Source organism: Bos indicus, chromosome 14 (genome assembly GCF_029378745.1).
Source record: "Bos indicus isolate NIAB-ARS_2022 breed Sahiwal x Tharparkar chromosome 14, NIAB-ARS_B.indTharparkar_mat_pri_1.0, whole genome shotgun sequence".
NCBI lineage: Eukaryota > Metazoa > Chordata > Mammalia > Artiodactyla > Bovidae > Bos > Bos indicus.
The window spans coordinates 33,610,153-33,625,691 of NC_091773.1; the positions used below are offsets into that span (position 1 = coordinate 33,610,153).

The 15,539-nt window shown below is 43.2% G+C and overlaps 1 protein-coding gene across 3 annotated transcripts in view; it reads left to right on the plus strand.

The window, feature by feature from the left end:
- Positions 1-9,878: 9,878 nt before the first annotated feature.
- The window catches only part of SULF1 (sulfatase 1), a 199,094-nt gene continuing 193,433 nt past the window's right edge, over positions 9,879-15,539 (plus strand). For 2 of the 3 annotated variants that reach the window (XM_070802640.1, XM_070802645.1), the window contains exon 1: positions 9,880-10,206. The gene's annotated coding sequence lies outside the window, so the exon portion shown is untranslated. Of the gene's footprint in view, positions 10,207-15,539 lie in introns of all 3 variants that reach the window. The other variant, XM_070802644.1, reaches the window with a different exon arrangement.

A 15,539-nucleotide genomic window follows, 5' to 3' on the forward strand; every position in this document is an offset into this window, starting at 1 on the left:
AGAGTCGGACACGACTGAAGCAACTTAGCAGTAGCAGGATGATTAAAGTGATTTTTTTTTATGGATGTGTGCATGCAAGCTCAGTTGCTAAGTGAAGTACAATTCTTTGTGACCCCATGGACTGTCGCCCACGAGGCTCCTCTGTCCATGGAATTTCCCAGGCAAGAATATTGGAGCGGGTTGTCATTTCCTTTTCCAGGTTATCTTTCCAACCCAGGGATCTAACACCGATCTCTTGCATTGGCAGGTGGATTTTTTACCACTGAGCCACCAGGGTAGCCCTTTTTATGGTTAGTATGCTAAAATAAACATTTAAAAAAGAGGAAGAAGCTTAAGGAAAAAAGATTCAAGCTGGGGAACAAATACAAACAAAGAGGTGAATGGGACTTCCCTGGTGGTCCAGTGGCTTAGACTCTGTGCTCCCAATGCAGGGGCCCTGGGTTTGATCCCTGCCCAGGGAAATAGATCCCACATCTAATGAGTTTTCATGTTGAAACTAAGACCTAGCTCAGTCAAATAAATAAATAAAAAGAAAATACATATTTTTAAAAAACAAAGAGATGAAGAAAAAGAGGCCAAGACAGAAGAGTATATTTAAAAAAATATTACTTGTGTGCTCCACTGCTCAGTCGTGTCCGACTCTGTGCAACTCCATGGACTGTAGCCCTCCAGGCTCCTCTGTTCATGGAGTTCTCCAGGCAAGAATACTGAGTGGGTTGCCATTTCCTCCTCCAGGGGATCTTCCTGACCCATGGAGCGAACCCGTGTCTCCTGTGGCTCCTTACAGTAGCAGGCAGATTCTTTACTACTGAGCTACCTGGGAAGCCCCAAAATATTGTTTATTTACTGTGAAACCCAATCTTCCTCATTTTTGGACAATATTTAATATTTGGTAATCAGATCTTAAAATTCTCAGAATCTTCTGCTGTCAAAAAAAAGTGCTTCTTTCAAAGTTAGTCCCTGGGCACAGACCTGAGGTTTATATCCTTCCTCCCAAGCTTCAACTTTCCAGATACGATGATCCAGGAGGAGTTTGTATTTTTAGTTCTCACTTTTCTCCTGAGCTCAGGGACGGATATTTCTAGCTCTCTCCCCATCATCTCATACTTAACATATTCATAATTCCACCCTGACTACATCCTCCACCTCCCTCTTTTCTCCTGTACCCTCTTAGCTAATCCTCTGAATTTACAGAATCCAAAACCCAGGAGAAGTGAGTCACGACTCTGAAAGGTTACAGTCTTCTTTCACTCAGTATTTTCCTTCATCCAGGATCTCCCATTAGTCAGTAAGTTGTGTTGACCTTTCCTTTAAATGGTCTTTGTATCCACCTGCACCCTTCCATCCCCTCTGCCAACCCCCCAGATTCAGCTTTTCAACACCTCTCGCCTGAATCCTCTGGTAACCTCCAGACAGGTCTCTACAAACCCATCCTGCCCAGTGGCTTAGAGAGCATGCCTGATTCCACAGAAAATTTGCACAGAAAGTTTTGGGGAGGTCATCAAATCAGTGGCAGTAAACAATGTGTGAGCCGGCACAAGCCTCTAGATCCTGAGGTCCGTGAGGAAAGCAATACAGGATGCCCTTCAAGATACTCACGTAGTCCCTCCCTCAGACTGTCAGCAGGGCCATTCTACTGTATGAAGGGACCAGACAAGGGTGGATGCTCTTACACTCTCACCGCACAAGCACAGCTCTGACTAGGTTTTGAAGAAGTGCACAATCCAGGTGCTACCCTTCCTCCTCCGACCTGGTGGGTCTGATGTTCTGCAACATCAGAACAAGGGAAATATGGGATATGACCTAAAGTGAAGTGTCCTAGGACTGTTGGGGGGAATTGGGGAGCCACATTTGATGGGATATGACTGCTGAGAGAAGCACAGAGGCAATAGAAGACTTTAAAGTGAACTTAGAGCCTCGAAACATTCTCATTTCATGGATGGGAGAACCACATCCCAAGAGTGCACTGCGATGCTTCGGGAATGGCTCAACCCATCAATGGGGTTGTTCTTGTTTTAGTCGCCAAGTCGTGTCTGACTCCTTGTGACCCCATAGACTATAGCCTGTCAGGTTCCTCTGTCCATGGATTTCCCAGGCAAGAATACTGGAGTGGGTTGCCATTTCCTCCTCCAGGGGATCTTCCTGACCCTGGTATCAAACCTTCATCTGTCTCCTGCTTGACAGGTGTATTCTTTACCACTGAGTCACAATGCAGGAGATGAGAGTTTGATCCCTGGGTTGGGAAGATTCCCTGGAGAAGGAAATGGCAACCCTCTCCAGTATTCTTGCCTGGGAAATCCCATGGACCGAGGAGCCTGGCGGGCTACAGTCCATAGGATGGAAAAAGAGTCAGGCACCACTGAGCAACTAAACAACAATCAATGGGGAGCAGAGCCCAAACGGAACTAAGATGATCTGCCTCCCAAATTAGTGCTCGATTTCTTTCCTTTATGACTGACATCATGAGTGTGTGCTTAGTCACTCAGTTGTGTCCAGTTCTTTGATATAAGCCTCCCCTAAATAGCAAAATACTCCTAACAGGGTAACATTTGAAAAACTATTAAAGCAGCAACATGGTTCACAGCGTCCTGCCTTCCACAAGCTCCGCTCCTGCCAATCGCAGAGGTGAGACAACTGTCCAGGGGCTGCCACGCTTTTAATCTCACGATCCTCAGAGGGTTCCACGGGCATTCTCATGGGAGTAGTAGGGAGGTCTCGTGGATATTTGCAGCCTTGTGCACCACGAAGCCAGGAATGTAAAATCCATCTTGAGCTCACCATCTTAGCAAAGGAGACAGTGATGCCTGCAGATCTTTATATTAACGCTCATTATGTATGATCACAGAGTTACGGATGAAGTGGGAAAGGAGCACAAAGGAAGGCATGGTTGTCTCTGTCTACGAAGGCAGAAAATATTCACAGAAGTGACACCTGAGCAGGACTTTTCAGGACAAATAGAAGTTGTACAGCCAGACAACAGGACAGTATATGTGTTCTGGCTACATGCCAGCATTTGGATTTTGGACCTCACTCCTGGCTCTTCTAGTCGGATTCACTGGAGAACCGTGCTTGCTATTCTCATCATGAGCTCCAGGAGCATTGTTTCAGTCTGTACGAAAATTCCCGATCCTCTTAGTCCTCATCTGTTACTTGAAGGAAAGTGTTTATTGTCAGGGCAGAGAACTAATTAGGCAAATGTACACACCTTTTCCAGATTCTGCAATGGTTTTCTGTTCTCCTGGCCTGAATTTTTTTTTTTCTCTTGATTGTCATGAAATCCTAGATCCAACCGAAGCCTCTGTACAACAACTGCATACACTCCACCTAACCTCTCCTATAGCCATGATGCCTGACTTCTTGCCAATCCACTTAAATTCTGAAAGTGAAAGTGTTAGTCACTTAGCTGAATCCAACTCTTTGTGACCCCATGGGCTCCACCAGGCTCTTCTGTCCATGGGATTCTTCAGGCAAGAATTCCCAGGCAATCTGCCATTCCCTTCTCCAGGGGATCTTCCCAACCCAGGGATCGAAAACAGGTCTCCCGCGTTGCAGGAAAATTCTTTACTGTCTGAACTACCAGGGAAGCCCAATGAGTGGTCTTCAAACTCTGGTCTCTCTCTCCCTGCTTCCCTTCCCCTTCCTTTTCTGCATCCGGACTCCACTCCCTAACCCTTCCTCCTCATCTGGACTCTTCTCATATGTCTTTTTCCTTGACTGCATATGGCCTTGGCTGCACTGAGCATCCACAAAGAAACCAAAATTCAATCTTTTGATAGAATCTCCAAATTTGATTACATTTATAGACCCAGAAGAACTCTAAAAGGATTGGAAAAAGATGTTTTTCATTCAACTTTAATGTGTGTCTTGTTTCCAGCCTGTGCTCTCTGTTGTGTACAAGAAATTACTATATTTGATATATCTCATAATCCCAGTTATGAATGGCACAATTATATTGCATTATGTATTTGTGGGTTACAAGCATAAAGTTTCCAATATAAATATATACCACACTTAATGTATACCACAAAGATGTATGAAGTTATAATAGTCTCACTTTTTAAAAAATATGCTAGGAATTTTCCTCCAAACTTATATTCTCCTAGACAACATTATCACTAGCAGGAGTCTGCAAAATTTGGTCCCCAAAAGCCACTTTAGAAGTGAGGGTGAAAGAAAGAAGATGGACGAATACATTCATTTCCAAAAGTATATATGAAGAAGTTGGGGGCTGCCTGGATGCTTACAGAATAAGTGTACTGCTAACTTCAGCTTTAGATTAATTTACATTTCTAAACTCTGTATAAATAATACAGAAAATACAATGTCCAATTCACTTTGGATTCCTGGTGTCTGGAAACCTAAGAAAAAAATTTCCTGATGACTCAGTGCTATAAATGTGGTTATCTTGGAGTCAAGGGTCAGAAGCCTAATTGATCTACAGTTCAACTAAATCATGCAGCACAGAGGAATCTCACTCCCTAGGTTAGTGAAAGGTCAATTCTAGGCACAGGTTTTATTTGATGTCTTCCCACCCCTCTTTCTGTCTTCCCTGCCATCCCTCCCACATCTTCCTCCCATGCCAAGTCCAATATCCTCATCATGAGTTGGCAAATTTCTTCCATGAAGAATTAAGGGCAGATGGTTTTTGTTTTTAAAGCTACACCTATTAAACCAGATGAATCTCCATCTGAAGAATTCAGACATGAGAGAGGTCAACAGGGCTAAAAATTTTCTGTGAGTAGCAGTTTCCTTAAATTTCCACATTATAGCTCTCAGAATATATATAATACCAAGCTTCCGAAGTGGTGCTAATGGAAAAGAACCAATCTGCCAATGCAGGAGACACAGAGAAGCAGCTTCCATCCCTGGGTCAGGAAGATCCCGGGGAGAAGGAAATGGCAACCTACTCCAATATTCTTGCCTGGAAAATCTCAAGGACAGATGAGCCTGGCGGTTTATGGTCGATAGGGTTGCAAAGAGTCGGACTCAACTGACGCAACTTAGCACACACACAAGGTTTTTGCAGTAATTCTTTGGGCTATACGTGTTAGGAGAATTTCAAGATGAGGAGAAGCATCGAAACATTTTAGATCCCCAGGGTTCCTATGTTAAAGATTGTGTAAGCAATCCTCTTCCCATCTCCTAGAAGGGGGGCTTCTATGTCGAGCTTGATATTAATATTATACTGAGCTCATTTTAATGAGGCTCAAATAGCAGACACAGGACCCTGATGAGTTTCCTTTTTGTTTCCTTTCTTTCCCATGCAACTACTGCAAACCATAAGGACAGTATCTTGAAAAGTTGAACTTGGTGTCTAATATTCATGATGACATGATACCATGAATAGCAGAGAATAGTAGGACTTCTCTGGTGGCTCAGACAGCAAAGAATCTGCTTGCAATGCAGGAGATGTGGGTTCAATCCGTTGGTTGGGAAGATCCCCTGGAGAAGGGAAAGGCTACCAACTCCAGTATTCTTGCCCAGAGAATCCCATGGATAGAGGAGCCCAGTGGGCTACAGTCCATGGAGTCACAAAGAGTTAAACACAACTGAGCAACTAAGCCCCAAAGTGTGTGCATGCTAAGCCACTTCAGTCATGTTCATCAGATCTCACTTCTGGTCCAAAGGAAGCATTAGAAAATCATGTGTGGGATTGTCCTGAGAAAATAATGTCTGTCAAAATTCCCCTGGGATTAATTAAGAGTTGGACACAATGGATTAACGTGGTATTTAATGACTGCCATGCTGGATGCACATGTACATGGAATCTAGAAAAATGGCACAAATGAGCCTATTTGCAGGGCAGGAATAGAGACACAGACCTAGAGAACTGACGTAGTGGGGAGATGCTGAAGATTTGGGAGATTGGGGTTAAGTCTGTACACTGCCATGTGTAAGATAGATACCTAGTGGGGAGCTGCTGCATAGCATAGGGAGCTCAGCTCGGTGATGACCTAGAGAAATGGGATGGAGGGCTGAGTGAGAGGGAGGTCCGAGAGGGAGGGGAATATGTATGCATCTAGCTGGATGACTCTTGTACAGCAGAAACTAACACATTTAATGCAACTATGTGCTCTGCTTAGTTGCTCAGTTGTGTCCAACTCTTTGAGACCCGATGGACTGCAGCCCACCAGGCTCCTCTGTCCATGGGGTTCTCCAGGCAAGAATACTGGAGTGGGTTGCCATGCCCTCCTCCAGGGGAATCTTCTCAACCTAGGAAATCACACCCAGGGCTCCCGCATTGCAGGCAGATTCTTTATCATCTGAGCCACCAGGGAAGCCCATGAATACTGGAGTGGGTAGCCTATCCCTTCTCCAGGGGATCTTCCGGACCCAGGAATTGAATCCTAGTCTCCTGCACTGCAGGCAGATTCTTTACCATCTGAGCTACCAGGGAAGCCCCCCAAGAGCAACTATGTCCCAATTTAAAAGAAAAATAGAATAAAATAAGAATTGTGTCCAAATAAGTAAAGTCAGTACAAATTATGAGAGCCCTTGTTAGTAATTACTAAGTTCTCACGATTTCAAACTTTTGCTGAAAGTCCTCCCCCACCTTCCAAGGCATGCTTCTCACACTAACATCTGGGGACCCCAGCAGCATCACCTGCCTGGCCCCGGGGTACAGTGTGGCCTATGACAACCAGGCTGCTGCAGATCCAGGTCCTCCCATCTCCACCAAGGCTCTGGAGTGGCAGACTTACTCACCCTCCCTCATTATTTGTTTACTGAGCCCAGGTTGGGATTCTCAGCCAACGGGCAGCACAAGGGGGAAAAGAACCATGGTGTCTTAAGTACATTAAATCTTCATATTAGACCTCTGGCTTGGTAAACCCTTCTGCTGATTTGGTTCTCTTTTTTCCAAGCATGACAAACAAGTGGTTTTTCTTTTTTAATGATTCTTTAGACAAAAAGGAGTCATTTAGGGCTTTCACCGAGGCTGATAGGTGTTTCTGTTTAATGAGGTTTTTATTATACTGTATTGGCTTCCCTGAAAAGAAATTACAAGCAGCAAACAGATGATAATAGAACAAGGCTGGAAGAAACAATAACCAAGAGAGGGAAAAATTAGTGTGGCAGCAGATGCACGTGTGGTACTCAGGGATTAAATGCCACTTCCATTCTCCCTTGGCCACCATTGTACTAGCAATAATGTGGATGTGGGCACTTAGGTGCCGGTTACATGTGTGCAAAAGATATGGATATAGATATAGACTCAGCTGAACTGCCAAATGTGGAGGAAGAAGGGTGGTGAGCTCAGTCTAGACAAAGATGAGTGAAGCTCAGAGTACGGGTTTACAAGGGCTGGTCGGTTACCATGGAAACTAATTGGAGCTAATAAGTAAAGGGACATTTTAACTGTGGGAACAGAAGAGGAGGGGCAATTTTTCAATATCATCGTTACCTACAATTAGTCTATCATTTTAGGAGTGGCCCTACTTCATTCTTATGATGATGCTATACTCTCTGCATACAACCTCTCCCTGAATCAACATGACATTCAAAAGCCGAATATCATCTTTTAGAACGTGTCATATTTTAGGTTTCGATCTTTCAAGACAGAATCAATTTCACTTTTTTTTTCCCCCTTAAAAAATAAACTGTTTGCAGATGGCAAGGGGGAAGGAAAGGAGGTAATGGAAAATTCTTAACTTTTAAACTGACACTGCTGAGCACTGGAGCTGGTTTCAGAGACAAGGGGAGCCCGGATCTTATCCTGTAGCACCAGCTTCAGGTCTTTGTTTGAGTTGATTTTCCCTAACAAAAGCATTTCAGAACATCCAGCCCAAAATGTGTCGTTGTGGGCTCATTTTACAATCCTTTTGAAAGGTAATGTTTACGGACACAGAACAGGGCAAGAATTAAGATCATAGCCAAAGGGCAGGATCTGTTGCTCCACTGGTATTTTTCATTTTAGAGCAAGTTTTAAGCAGTATAACAACTGACGCTGTCCATAAAAGAGAGGCAGTGACTGAGACTTCAGGAAAAGATTGACCATGGGGAAGAGAAGAGAAATACTCGAGTTCAAAAGCTCTTTCTACAAAAGTGTGGCTCAGAGCCCAGGCTCATTGGGGAAATGTCTCACAGAAGGTGTGTTACCAGCCCAAGGTGGATAACATGTGATTCAACACCTTTACAGTTTCTTAGGTTTTACTTTTGTGACTCAATTCAGTTTAAGAGAAGGTAAACTACCTTAATAACGTCTCCAGGGTCTTCAAAATCTACGCAGCTGAAGTAATCCAGATTTCCAGACGTGAGTCTGGTTGGATTAACGAAGAGAAAAAAAAAAATTTTAATGAAAAAAATTGCCTTGCAATAATTGGCACTATTAAAAATTTTATGGTGCCAGAGGGAAGCTTTGCCCCGGTGGGGCCACTTGCCATTGTTGAAAGTTTCAGTGTTGATTATGTATCTGGGTTTAACTGATTAGGAGTAGTGGTTTAGTGAATCTCCTGGATATGGTGAAATGGACACCTCATAATCACTTCTGGGAAGAAACTGAGCCAATGAATCAGGACTCCAACTTCTAATACTGGTTTTTGTTTTTGTTTTTTTTCTTCCTTCTTCCCTACAGCCCAATTACAGGAAAAATTCATTGTCTAAAAATAATAGTTCTCTAATCTTGTGCTTCAGAAAACTGTACCAGGTGTCATTTTTAAGTACATTAGTATAATATCACACAAAAAGTTCTGAAAAAAAGTTAGTCAATTTTGCTATATATTGAAATAATTCTCTTTGTATTAGATATGTATTTGTAGTCTAGATTTTCATACTTTAAGCAAGTTTAATTGGTTTGGGGTCTTTTTTTTCCCCCAGTGATCCCTCTCTCAGTTCAAAGAAATTCAAAAAGTGCAATATTTAAAATGTTGGCTTCCTGCAGACAGGGAGTTGCTAATATTTCAAATTCCTATTTTGTATTTCAGATTATCAAAATTCCTTAGAAGTCTGATGGAATTTTTTTAAGTTGGTATAAGATTTTAAACGATTACTTTATCTCCAGATAGCTCTTTAAAAGTATTGTAACAACTATAGCCATTTTCTGCTTTAAACTGCTATCAAAGTAATTAGTTCTATAAAATAGTTCAGAGAACTGGAAAAGAAATGCACAGAAGAACAGAAGAAGGAGGTACTGAAATGGCCCCAAATTGAAAACATTTCAAAGCAAAATTGTTAATGAGCTGTTTGAGCTATATGGACATTATATGTGCAATTAACTAGAAGCCAATAAAAATAATCAATAAAAATAATCAATGACAGAGTGCAGCCCCCTGGTACCCAGCGCTTTTCACAAAGAGATGTCTGTGAAGGCGGCGAGTGATTCAAAAAAGCCACCTTTATCTATGGGCTTGCGTGCTAATTTACACGAGTAGAAAGGAAAATGATTTTCCTTGAGTGTTTCTGAAGTTCAGCCCGTGGCAAACGGTGAAGAGCTGTCTGTGGGAAGAGAGAAGTTTCTGCTCTTAGCTGCGCCCCTACCCCCTTCCTCCCAGGAATGTTGGAGGCAGCCACGATCTCGTCAAGAGAAGGTAGGAGTTTAGATTTCAAAACGTAGATGTCACATTTCAGTGTAAACGACTCCTACATGAACACTTTATCAGTATGTCAAGATGAATTTTTTATCTCCTGGCGGAGAGGGAGATGGGAGGGGGGCGGGACCTCGTTTAGAAGATTGCGCTCCCTAGCTTGGCAGGAAAAGTTGTTTGTTTTTTTGGCGTTTCTGTGCATCTTACGGAGGGTCCCCATCATCCCCGCGGGGCGCACGAGGAGTTGTGAAAAGTACCGCACAACTGGCCACCGGAATAATTCATCCCCTCCACCTTCTCGTTAGCGCCTCCCACTTCTTCTCTTTTTATAGCAGTTTCTTTCTCTCGAAAAATCTCAGGTTACTTGACTGGGAGTTCTCAGACCTCCAGTTTCAGCCCTGCCCTCAGCCTCCAGTCGTTGAGAGAGAGACACCCAGCCCCAGCAATCGGATTGGGCAGCCCGCCTTGACACACCACTGTGCTGAGTGCTTGAAGACGTGTTTCACCAGATGGTTGGGGTTAGCGTGTGTCATCACATTCGAGTGGGGATTAGGAGTAGGAAGGCTGCCTTGCCGGAGCTGTGTGGTCTTCTCCAAGGGAGAATTGCGGGCAAGAGAACTCCTTTGCTCCGGGGAGAAGAGGAGGAATTCGTTTTCCGCAGCCACGAGAAAAGCAGTGTTTTCAGGTAAAGTAAAAGACATTGAATGAGCCTCTCTCTCTCTCAACATACTTTTGAATGGAATGCTAGCACAGCACACTTGTCAAACCCAGTTGCTGCCCTCCTCTCAAAGCGGCTGCTGCAGGGCTGACATAGCTTGGTGCTTGGCTGTCTTTAACAGAACTAACTCTCCTCAAGCCTTGCTCTCGAAGGTGTAGCTAAGAAAATGTCTTTGGAAGCCTGTTTGTCCCCCACCCTTTCATATCCCCGTTGCATATTCCAAACAGGAGCTAGACGTTGTTCAGAAGGGATGGAGAAATCCAAGTCTCTCAGCTTTCGAAATTTACCAGTCACTTTTAAACTGTGGCATTTTACCACCCAGTGGCTCAAGGTTCTTTGAAGAGTCTATTTGCTGGCAGAGATGGAAACGCTTTCTTCCCCATTTTTTTTTTTTGCATTGATTTGAGGTGGACCAAAGTGTTTTCAAAACCAGTTGGAGATGGACTCTAAACTTGGAAACTCCTTGAGGGGCTGCCTTCAGAGCAGCAGAGAGCGGCTTTAAAACCAAAATGCTTAGAGCTAGAAGAAAAGCAGAAAAGGAGGAAGTAGGAAAATGCTTTTTTAACATGGCCCTTTTGCAGCTGCAGGGGAGCAGATGGAGGTAATTCATTTGCAGATCTGTTTGTGAAAGTTTTACAAGTCACTGAAAAGTAAAGAAGCACCTCTAATGGATCGTTAAAGTCCCTACATTTATGGGTTTTTAAACAGGCTATCTGAAGTGTTAATTAAATGTAAATAGGTTTTCTGGCTTGGTTATAAACAAACTTAAAAAAAAGGTTTTAATTACAAGTTAGTCATTGGAAATGAATGGTCATCTGACAATACAAAATGAGTTGTCATGGTATAGTGAGTAGCCATTAATGTAACCACTGTTGAAAGCATCACCAAAATTAAATTGAACTGGATGGAGCAAGGGGGGCTTAGATCTGATGCTTAAGTTGTGGTCTAACAAAGGTCTTTCAAGTTGATGTCCTGTTTTTGTACAGGGATAAAAAATAATTTTTTTCCATTTTTCAAGTTTGTGATCCAGTGAGGTGAATCCATGTGTTACTTCCTTTGCACCCTAACCGACTTGCCTTCCCACATCAGTGTTCAGATACCTGTGGTGCTTAAGAATTCCTGCTCCTATTGGACTTTCAAACTGAGTAGAGAAACCCAACACCCTCACCCTTGACAGGTGAGAGATTCTATGAATAATACTGTATATAAGCTATTCTGAAATAAGAGCTGTTTTGTAGGTTGAATAACAGGATTTATGGCTAATGCTCTGTGATATTTGTATTTGGGTACAGAAAGATGCTTGAAAAAATTATGGTTCAAGTCACATTGCATATATATTTTTGGCAACCAGAGAGTTTATTTTTTAATCCTCTTTGTATTTATTTATTTTTCTTTTCCATTATGGTTTATTAATCCTCTTTTGAAAAATTAAAAAAATGTGTGATCCTTGTGTCTAGCTGTTAAACAGAGTGTTCTCTGAAACTGTTTCAAAAGTCTTCTTCAGTGAGGAAACATCCTCAGAAATAACCAGGCAGTTATGAGGACTGAGTAAGATCCGATTCCCAATATTACATAACCCAAAGAGGACTAAGTTCATAAGCTGAAGTCTTTTGGAATTCCAGTCATTCCATTTTAGCTTTACAATGGAACTGGGGTTTAACAAAATAAAGACAGAAAAGCAAACTAATATCTGGAGTGAGGTCAGGATTAGGATAACAGGCACAGCCTGGAGCAGGTACAGTGCTGGCTACCAATGCCACTTTCCACGATCACAGAGATATTTCAGGAGAAAGTCAAGGCCCTCGTCACCGATAGCTCTTTCTCAGGGAGATATGGTTTGATGGCCTCTAACAAAGGCAAGCCACTGATTAGCCACGGGACGCCCCCCCACCCCACCCCGGCCCTGCTCCCCGCCCACCCGCAACAAGCATAAGGTGCTAATACTATAGACTGACCACCAAGCTGTCTGCCCAGGATTTGGGCAAAATGGGAGAATTCCCCTGTCCCCGCCCAAAGTCAGTTGTCCGCAGGATTTAGGCAGGATGGAAACAAGAAAGGAAGTGTTGAGAAATAATAAATTCACACCTTGAGAAGGCAAAGTTGTATGTTCCTCCCTCTAACAAGGCAAAGGTAACATGAAGTTACTTAATGAACCAAAAGGATCTGTTTCAAGACAGCGCCCACAGGGCAATTCCCGTTTCTTGTCAAAATCGAAATCCACTGTTCCAGATGGAAAACATTCAGAAGCGTATTGACTGTGACTTCCACATACCTCTGTTGGACACTTGGTTTCTTCCTGACAGCACTTGCGTGGGTAACACACGTGAAGTCCCCATCAGTGTTCTAACAGCTGTGAAAGTGCTTGAGCACAGGCTATATCTCCCAGAGAGGTGGAACATCCCTGGGGGGCGTGAAGGGGGGAATCTCAACTTGCCCTGTGGCTGCAGCCTGTGATCAAGGCACGCAGGAAGGTGGCAAATCTGAGGCCGAAAGCGATCTGAAAGCTTGATCCATTAGCTTACAAAACCCACTTTGACAGTGTTGTGGAAAACTAAAATCCATGAATCCAGGCAGTCACTGAACTTGTGGTAGATGATGAGCGAGAGCCTTCACCAAAGAACTAAAAGGGCTCTCTCTGTGCTCGCCTCCTAAGGAAATTTATGTGACTTAAAGCAGATTGCTGTGGTCATTTCCATTGTAATAGTACTGAAGAGTGGCATGTCTGACACTTTGCATTTCCTGTCTTAAGTAAATACCCATAAGGGAATGGATATGGGGTTTTGTTCTTCTGTGGTTTTGATTTCAAATGGTTTATTCTTTAGGAATCCAGAGAGCAGGAATTCTGATACTGAGTACTGAGATTTTACCAACTGTTGCCATGTGGATGAGGCCAACCAATGGGTCAGGTCGGGACATCTGGTTCTTTTTCCCCCGTGCAATATTTTTGTGTGTGCAGAGAACATGTAGTAAATTTAAGGGAGTTAAAATGTTTAAGGAGCTGACTCGAAATAGATTATTATTTTTAATCATTATTATTGACTTTGAAGAAAAAGAGGCTCATGGATGAAATTAAGTCTATAGTGATATGGCAAATTTACCTTTCCTTTAGGTTAGATCCATGCGGGGAGAAAGATTTGAAAGAAGATATTTTATGGGAAAAGTTTGTCCTGAAATATGTTTCTCATTTAAAATATTTTCAACTCTATTTCAATATGCTGGGAAGGAGGGCTATTCGTCTGTTAGCATTTTTTTTTTTTTCGCTCTAATATTCCTCTCATCCCCACAGCCAAACTGCCATCAAATCCCGTGAGTCCTTCCTGTAAAGCATCACTCACATCTGGCCCACAGCTACTGCTCCAGTGCAATGATCCCTCACACGTGGGTCATTACAACAACCTCCTAACGGGTCCTCTTGCCTCCACTTCCCTCCTGTCCACCAGTTGTCGTTGAGCTTCCTAAAAAAAAAAAAAAAAAAAACCATGGGTTCCATCAAAAGATTTCTCAGCTGTGACTTACCAGATGGATTGTCATTGTCCACAAGATGAAGTTTGAATTTCTCAGTACGACATGCTGGCCCTTTGTTTTTTGGCCCTAACCTTCCAACTGTAGCTCAGACGGGAAAGAATCTGCCTGCGATGTGGGAGACCTGGGCTCAATCCCCGGGTCGAGAAGATCTCCTGGAGAAGGGAATGGCTACCCACTCCAGTATTCTGGCCTAGAGAATTCCATGGACAGAGGAGCCTGGCAGGCTACAATTCATGGGGTCACAAAGAGTCGAAAACGACTGAGTGGCTTTCACTTCACTTCACTTCCAACTGTAAATCCCTACAGCAACAGAAGTCTACCCTTCCCTGTTACTGAAGTGGCCAGGTCAATGTCCCCCACTTCCTGGTCTCTTCTCTTACCTCTAACCACTCCAGTTTTCCCATCTTATTGTCTGCAAAATGGGAGTTTATCATTACGTGTATTCCTTCTGGTTCTATGTTTATAAGCCTGTGTGTAGAACATCCTCAGCCTCTCTAAGTTCCACCTCCTCCAGGAAGCCTTCCCTGACTACCATATATCCCACTGAGGTTTCCCATCCCTTGGGGCTGACCATTAACACAATTACCTTGTTTCTTTACCCTTGCCTTTTTATCACTTGACTGCTCAGGTAGGGTGAAGTCTCCTAAGACAGGAACTAGTCTGGTCCACTTTGTGTCTCATTAAAAGATGTGTGTCAACTAGCTCACAAGGTCGCTCAGATATGCAAGGCACTCTTCTAATTATCCCACTTTAGAGTCATTTGTTGGCTCTGATAGCCTCCTCTCCATTCATAAAAGAAAAAGGAAAAAAATGGTAAAACTTGATTGGTTATATTTGGGAAATACAGCTTAGGAAAGATGCCACTTGTGAAATGATTGCCCCAAATTAAGCTCGACTATTATCTGAACCACCCCCCCCCCCAATCTATTTCAGTTTTCTATAACAGTGGCAGGAAATTTTGCTATGGTGTGAGATTTCAAATATGATTTAGGAAGCAGAACAGTCTTTGGGTTCAGACAGACTTGTGCTCTAATTCACGTACTGCTTCTCATGAACTGTGTGGCTTTGAACAGATGACTTAACTGTTCAGCTCCTTCTGTAAAATGAAGAGAGGAATACATTCTTTGGGAAAGTTGTGAAGAAACCTACAAAGCACCTAGCTCAGCGCATGTGCAATAAACAGGGGAGAAAGAAGGTTGGTATATACATAAGCGGATGCAGGTCTAGGATGCGTGACTGTGTTCATCTTGGTCATGTCAATCACTCATTCTGTCTATTTAGAACATGTCTTCTTTTAGCCTTTTTCTCTGCCACCAAAGGTGGTAGTGGGGTGGAAGTTGGGGAGGAGACGAGGAGCAGGAAGAGCTGCTTTTAGCATTTAGGGGATTTGGAGCAACTGAGTTAATGGACCCATAGGGACAATGGTGACAGCTGAATACCCTTTGGAGGGAGGAGGGAGTCCTGGGTCCTGCATTAAAGGATAATAAAGAGCAGACGCTGGGCTGCAGGGCGAGGGGAACAAAGGGCCTAGGCAGTGGACCCCAGCAGGGAGCTGAATATACCAACGGGTCATGTGGTTCTCTTCCTTCCCCCTGCCTCACTGTTTGGAAAGAAATAATAACTTGGCAAAACATTGTAGAGAGTCAGGTCAAGCTTCCAGAAGTAATTGGTAAAGCAAGATACCATTTAGACAAAGCAAGGCGCTTGGACCTTTGCTATCCTTCACCTTGAAAGCAAATTGAACAAAAAGCTGAACGCAATCAGCTTTAGTTCTG